At 51.0% G+C, this 7,781-nt stretch overlaps 1 long non-coding RNA gene across 2 annotated transcripts; it reads left to right on the top strand.

Moving 5' to 3' along the window:
• Nucleotides 1-2,078: 2,078 nt before the first annotated feature.
• On the top strand, nucleotides 2,079-6,984 carry LOC121664370. 2 transcript variants are annotated; one of them, XR_006015990.1, is made up of 3 exons: nucleotides 2,079-2,499; nucleotides 5,508-5,670; nucleotides 6,309-6,984. It is a non-coding gene; the product is annotated as an uncharacterized LOC121664370 (long non-coding RNA). The 2 variants fall into 2 exon arrangements; XR_006015991.1 differs by having other exon boundaries at nucleotides 2,080-2,499; nucleotides 5,522-5,670.
• The last annotated feature ends 797 nt before the right edge of the window (nucleotides 6,985-7,781 follow it).

The following is a 7,781-nucleotide window of genomic DNA, read 5'->3' as shown; positions in this document are numbered from 1 at the left end:
AAAGCTCCTGAAGAGAGTAAATCTCTGTGGTCAGCATGGGCATTCCTGGGCAGACCTTGCGTAATCTGTTCAGGAGCTGGGCTGTGAACCTTTCAAGGAGCTTAGCCTGTTTCTTTTCTAATACGTGTTGTGTTGCATTTTTGTTTGTGAATTTTACCTTCCTTATGCTATTTACGCAGAATCAATTGCCTCTGCTGTAACAGATCTTGGTGTTACCTATTCAGGATGCAATAGCTGAAATGCTCCCCTGCAGATAAAGTATTGGACTGAACATCTTTGTTTTCTCTCTGCAGTCAATATCCTTGTGCTGCACAGAAAAATAAAGGCACAGACTTAACTGCAGTCATGGCTCAAAACTTGGGATTTATACCTGTGCAGCTCCTGCAGTAAAATACCCTGTAATGAGATAGCTGTTGTCACTGGGTTCTGCTGATGCTGTGCGCACTGCAGCATCTCAGCGGTGCAAGCACATTTCACAACAATTTGTTTATCTCTGTGGAAATAAACCATTCACTGTTGTTGCTGGAGTGCTGTGTACTAGTTTGAAAACAAACCAGTGGGAGGCACTAAGTCAGAATAACAATTTAATGGAAATTAAAGAAAAGGGGAAAAAAAAGGTAAAAGAAAACACTGTCAAACTGACAGAGTCAAGGTACAACCTGACACCCTGTTAGGCAGGGTGGTGGTAGCAGTCTGGTAGAATGGTGGCTGCAGTCCTCTGAAGCAGTGATCCTGTAGTAAAACAGTCTGCTCTTCCTCAGGAAGTCCAATGGTGGCTGTGTAGCTCCTGTCCTCTGGAAATCCAGTGGGAAGCCGGTGTCTCTGGTGTTCAGCCTCAGATTATATCCACGATGGGATGCTTGGTTCCTCCCTCTGGGCGGAGCATCTCACAATGGGGTAATGAGTCATGAGGCAAAGTGTTGATTAGGCTCATTAACAGGAGATAGTCCGGAGGGAGTTATCTCTGAGTCAGGGGGCAGGACAATGATGGGCAATTAACAGAAAGATAGTCTGGGGGGAGGAGGCAAGGAAACACTGCCCCACCTGGTTTCAACGGCTCCTGAGGATGGTAATAGAATACACTGCAACCCAGGACATGCTGGTTGGCTTTACTAGGGGTGCCTAAATCTGCCGCAGGGCAGATTCCCTTGCCTTCAGGAATATCGTGATGAGGCACTACATTTTATCCTGTGGCAATGTAAAACTTTTTTTTGAAGCATTGTTTCGGGAAATGGCCACTGGGTAGTCCTGTGTTGTTGTCCTGTCCGTATTTTGGCATGGCTCAGAAGGTTTACTAAGATGCTTTACTGGTGGGTTGTAGATACAAAAATGCTGCTAGCAAGGATTTTCTTGCTATTTTCTAAGTCTGTGAGAGACTTTTCTTTCTCACAGAAGAGGTAGCAGTTATATAAACAACCAAACCATCTGCAACCTTGAAAAGTCTTGTTTATGGTACAGTAGAAAAATATTTTGACAATGGATGTTTTAGGATTTTAGCCAATCACCCCCAAGGGGTGGCTGATCCTTTGTCCAATTAGACTATGAAGAAAAAAGTCTATAAAAGAGTTTGTAAAAGAATTAAATAAATCAATCTTGCTGCACAATTCCTGCCTGTGGTGATGCGAGGTTTTTATTGTATTTTCATATGTTTTCTGTACCCCAGTGGTTCATCCCTACCTTCCCCACTCCTACTCTCAGTTGGTTTATCCCAGACCCAAGCCGCTCGCCCAGTGCTCCCTATATGGTTGTTCTCCTCCCCTTCTTCTGGCTCTTTCCCTATCAATCACCCAAACCCCTCCTGTTGTTCCCGGAGGTTTGGTGTCCATCACCTGAGCCCTCCCTAATTACCCTTATATGGCCCCCATCAGTCCCCCAAGATCCTGCCCCCTCAGATACCTCCCCTCTTGGAAATCCCCTAAACCTCAAGGTCCCACTGGGGCATGTGACCCCTCTCCCTCCACCCACCAAGACCATTGGACCAGATGTGAGTCCATCCCTTCAGCGTCCCTCCCTCCTAATCCGCTTATTGGTCCCTGGTTGGTGTACTTCCCTTGTTCACCCCCCCCTTTGTAAGGCGTGGGCTCACTGCAGGCGGGGCTTGTCCTCTGTGAGTTCCCTTCAATGAAGTTGGATTAGCCCCCGGGGCAAGCCTCCTCGCTACTTTTTATCTCTCCCCTCCTCGGGGGCTGCTGACTGCTACAGTGTCTGGAGCCGGTGCTCCGCAGGGTAGAACTGAGGCTGCAGAGGAGCAGCTTTAAAGCTCCGTGCCTCTGGCTGCTCCCCACTCCTGTCACACACCACTGGAGCTAGCCCGGGCTGTAGACAGCAGTGGTCCATGTGACACTGCCTGCTGGATCTTCTCTCCTCCTCTTCCCTATGGCTGCGGGACACAGTGATATGCCCTAGGGCAAAGGGCTGCGGTAATATACGGTGACCCCGACGTGATCTGCACTCTCTGACGTGTCTTGCTGCTACGAGCCAAGCCGAATTTCTCTAGAGGTATGCTGTTTCCCTTCACCCTCGGGACTGGGAGGTCTGATGGGACTGAGAAATGGCGAACAGTGGCTCACAAACCGACGCTGTGGTAATGGTCTGGAAAGGTCTGTTTAGTATAATGCACACCTCCATTCCTGAGAGCTCAGTTCGGGAATTATTAGATTGGGCTACCTTAAAAGGGATTTCCATGGACAGAGATACTGCCCTGGACTTTGCCTTATGGCAGGAACTCGGCTGTGCTGTCCAGCACGAACTCCCGTTTGGGGACCCAGCAGTGTTAGAATTATACCGAACCTGGTGTTCGTTATTTATTCTGCTAACAGACCTTGACTGTGGCAGCAGAGCTGGCTCACCTATTTTGGTGATGAGTGACGGAGGAATGTCCGAAGGGGACCCCGCTGACCAAGCTCCGCAGGCAGAGTCTGCACCGCCTCACCCTGCACAATCGCAGGACTCCGTGGCCCCCAGGGACCCTGTGCCGGCAGAGGCGGGGGTGTCAGGGCAGCGGGAGGGCGCGCAGTATGCTTTGTCGCTCGGCTCGGCAGCGGCCACGGCTTATCCAGGGCCGCGAATTAGCGGCTTAGTGAATTGGACCGTGGCAGCGCCTAGCCCGTTTGCATATGCACCAGCGGAGCAAAAGCTGCCCGGATGTCCCTTCTCAGCCGGCATAGCACCAGGCGTGACTGCACCGAGACTGCCTGGGTGTGGTCCGCTGCCCTTCTTGGCGCTGGACTGTCCTGCACTGCTGCAGAACTGAGCTGTCAACCTTTTAATACAGTATCTGCCTTTGCTGACAGAGTTACCAAACATATGCCAGCAGCTGGGAGAATTGCTCAGCTTGCAAAAGCAGCTGCTGCGGATGCCAGAGGCACCCTGCTGCACGGGGTGCACCGGGCCGGCACCGCCAGCTGGGCCCACGCTGACTGCAGGAGGCGCGGCTCTAAACTGGGAAGTGGCACAGCCAGCGGCGAACCCAGAAGTAGTGCTGCTGTGGGAAAACCCGGAAGCGGCTGCGGCTCTGCAGAGCTGCGGCCGGGGGCGGCCGCGCTGAACGCGGCTGGGGAGCGAGAAACAGCAGCAGTTTCGGCAGCGGCGCCGAACGTGGCCGCGGAGCAAGGGCCAGCGGCTGTGCCGGGCACGGCTGCAGCACGGGGCCCAACAACGGTGCCAAACGCTGCCACAGAGCAGGAGACGAGCGTGGCGCCGGACGTGGCTACAGTCCCAGAGACAGTTGCAGCAGCTGCAATACCAGTTCGGTCGGGACCGGCTGAGATGGCGTCCCGTAAAGAGGCTGCTGTTCAAACTGCAGCGCAGCCAGCTGTAGTCTGTGCTGTCTGTTCTGCCGCTAGCCAGCCTAGCCAAAGTTCCCCTCTCCATCCACCTCTGTTCGCTCCCAGCATCTCAGAGTTGCCTTTGCCTGATGATTCCTCGTCGGGAAGTGAGGCAGATGAGGTTCTGACCCCAGGTCGTAAGGCAGCTGTAGCCGGGCAGCAAAGGAAAAGGCTGCTCTGGTCTTGCCCCTGGACCTTTCAGGACTGCACAGTAACAGTGCGTCCGACCCACTACAATCGCTTCTTAGAGTCAGTTAAAATGCGAGCTTTGGAGGAGGGAGATTGGAAATTATTGGAAACACTTGGAATTCTGGGGGTAATTGGGAAGCTGGTACACTCCATCCACAGGCTGTGCCAGAAGTTCAGGATGGTAGTGACTCCCCAAAAGGGGACATCCAAGCTTTCCCAGTGTATAAAGCTCTCCCAAATTCAGGGGAGCATGATAAGCATGAGGTGATTGCTTGGAAGGTTGCCCAGGATCTGCAATCCAAGGTGGCACAACATGGGCTAGGTTCTGCTGAGGTTATGCAGATAATAAGGGTGATAAATACAGATTTGCTAGCTCCATTTGATATGAGACACTTAGGTCAAATTCTATTTCAACCTATACAATTCACAGTTTTTGAGAAAACCTGGAGAAAGCTGGCTGACAAGGCTGCATTAGCGAATATGCAGCTCCCTGCTGCCAATCCTAGACGGACAGCGGGAATGGATGCTTTGATGGGGACTGGTCCCTTCTCTGATCCCAGCCTACAGGGTACTTTTTCCTCTAGCGTCCTGCAGCAAGCTCAACAGGTCGGCATGGCTGCTCTGTTGAAAACCATAGAGTTGTCTGCGCCCAGAAAGTGATACACTGAAATAGTTCAAGGGAGGTCAGAGTCATTCCTCTCTTTTGTAGAGAAAGTCACTGCTTCTCTCGAGAAGCAGGTTGAGGATGATGGGTTAAGGCAGCTGTTGTTAAGGCAGTTAGTGAGAGATAACACAAACGAGGAGTGCAGAAAAATCATAGATGACTTGCCAGGGGATCCTGAGGTAACAGACATGGTCGAAGCCTGCACTAAGGTGGGATCTGGGAACCAGAAAAGGTCTGCTTTGGCTGCGTTCCTGCAGCATGTTCACGCATCTTCTGGTCATGAACCAAAGCAACCCAAACAGGCGAAAAAACGGAAGCGGCCTAAGCCAAGCCAAAAAGAGAACACACCGATCCCCCAGTGCAAGAGGTGTGGCAGACCAGGGCATTGCTCAGACTATTGTAGATCCCAGACTCATGCTGATGGTCTGCCTTTGTCGGGAAACTTCCACCGGGGTTCAAGGAGGGAGAATTGCTCTCCGATGCAGTCGTTCCCCCAGAGAGTGGCACTGGTACAGACAGGGGCCTACTCAGCCACCCTAGAAACAGCACCCAGGGATCAGACGGTTTTGACGTCCATACCTCAGCCACAGTCGTCTTAGACTCTAGCGGTATTTATAAGGTTCCCTTGGATGCATATGGACCCTTGGCCCAGGGATCCAGTGCAATGCTGGTGGGAAAACCTGACATTGCCCAACAAGGAATCTTAGTGCACTCAGGGAATAATTGATGCTGACTTTAAAGGCCAGATTTGGGCTGCGGTCTCCACGCAAAAACCCCCTGTAACTATTCCTGAAAAGACCTGCCTTGCTAAATTAGTGCCTTTTAAGTCTTGTGTCCCCAGGATAGAACAACAAGCTCACGAAGATAGCGGCAGTGGATCTACGGGACTTCCGCAGGCCTTCTGGGCTGCGGACATCTCTGACCAAAGGCCACAGATGACATGTATCCTGATCCTGCCAAACGCCCGTCTGCCCCGGACTCAGCTTCGAGGTTTGATTGATACGGGTGCTGATGTAACTATCATCTCCTTCTCTGCGTGGCCTCCCTCATGGCCTTTAGCCCCAGTGGGATTGGCCATTGCAGGATTAGGAGGAACCACACAGAGCTATTTAAGCAAACGGCCTGTGATGGTGAAGGACTCAGAGGGGCACACAGTTACAATTAGACCTTATGTTGCTACCACTTCCCTTAACCTTTGGGGATGGGATGTGTTGGCAGCTTGGGGGGTACGGATTGGGACAGATTTTTTGCAGGGGTCACTGTGCGTAAAGGCGTACAGTATCCTACACTGCCTTTGCAGTGGTTGACTAACACACCAATCCGAGTCAGACTCTGCTCAGTTAGTTGAATTAAGGGCTGTTATAATGGCTTTTCAACGATTCTCACAGGAACCTTTGAATTTGGTTACTGAAGCCGACTAGAAAAAGCTTTGTATACAATTAATCACCTTACAGTGTCACAAAATTCAAATAATCCTGTTATTCTGAATCATTTTCTCTCATTGCAGTCTTCAGGCGAGACACAACTGCCCCAGGCAAAAGTCTGGGTGTGAAATTTACTCACTAACCAGTGGGAAGGCCCGCATGAGCTTATCGTTTGGGGTCATGGGTATGCTTGTGTTTTCACAGATACTGGGGTACGGTGGCTACCTTCAAAATGTGTTCGCCCTGACCTACGGCACCAGAGGCAGAACAGACAACCTCCAAATGATGACCAGAATGCAGACCATTCAAATGGTGACCAGAATATAGACCATCAGCCTAATGACTCTTCTGAGGAATACCAGGATGTGAACCATCAGGCAGATGGTCCTTCCACAAGCAGAGACTGGGATGGTCCTTCCACAAGCAGAGACTGAACTTTAAATTTCTTGTTTTGGAGTCAGATAATTAAAGTCTGTTGGGGTTTTAGGAGCTCTCCTGTTTTTTTTTTCCCCATATGTGTTGCTAGGGGGACAAATGGCTGGGTACTTGAGAAAAACAAAAGAGCTGGCTACTCCTTTGTTTCACCTGGGTGTGTGGGCAGTCGGTCTCCAGCGTTCAGACAGAGAAGGAGGCTGCTTTTTTCGGCTGCTTTTCCTTCTGCTGGAGAAGCCCTGGGATCCCAAAGCCCACCTTCCCCACCCCGCTGGAGGCCGGGCTGTGGCCGCCCTGCCCCGCTGTTGCTTCAAGCCTTCGCTGCGTTGTAGCCGTGCTTGCCCTGCCTGTCCAGACCTCCGGGAGGTTCTCCGTTTGGATACATCTCGTCTGCCACCCGGGATTTGTGCTCGTCCCTGCCGTTCCAGCCTGCTGCTCCCGAGGGTCCGGCCGGACACCAGGATTGGCTGCCCAGGGGTTTGTGAAGCTTTTTTGTTCCATCCCTTCCTGGGATCCCAGGCCACCAGTGCCGCGTGCTCCCTGAGCTCGCTCCGGAGCGCCCCCTGCAGCCGCGGGGGAACCATCGCACCTGCCCTGCTCACCGGGAGCCGCCAGCGCCCCTGCCGGCTGCGAGCGGAACTGCACCCGAGGGGAAAGGGCCTGACAGCCGAGAAGGCTGGCACTGGGTTTGTGATTGTTTGCTGTTACTGCCATAGTTATTGTTGTTTGTTTGACTGGTTATACACATACAGATATATAATAGTAAAGAACTGTTATTCCTATTTTCTGCATCTTTGCCTAAAAGCCCCTTGATTTCAAAATTATAATAACTCGGAGGGAAGGGGGGTTGCATCTGCCATTCCAAGGGGGGTTCCTGCCTTCCTTAGCAGACACCTGTCTTTCAAACCAAGACAAAGCCTTAAGGACATATTTAGAATTAATAACTGATGTAAATATCTATTTAGGATTAATAGTAGAGTTGTTATCAAAAAAAAGGGGGAATTGTAGATATAAAAATGCTGCTAGTGAGGATTTTCTTGCTATTTTCTAAGTCCGTGAGAGACTTTTCTCTCTCACGGAAGAGGTAGCAGTTATGTAAACAACCAAACACCTGCAGTCTTGAAAAGTCTTGTTTATGGTACAGTAGAAAAATATTTTGATAATGGATGTTTTAGGATTTTGGCCAATCACCTCAAGGGGTGGCTGATCCTTTGTCCAATTAGACTGTGAAGAAAAAAGTCCATA

Source organism: Corvus kubaryi, unplaced genomic scaffold (genome assembly GCF_017639235.1).
Source record: "Corvus kubaryi isolate FWS band 111438036 unplaced genomic scaffold, C.kubaryi_AGA036_p1.0 130, whole genome shotgun sequence".
Taxonomy (NCBI): Eukaryota; Metazoa; Chordata; class Aves; order Passeriformes; family Corvidae; genus Corvus; species Corvus kubaryi.
Note: the sequence above shows the minus strand (reverse complement) of the source record. Positions and strands in the feature narration are given on the sequence as shown.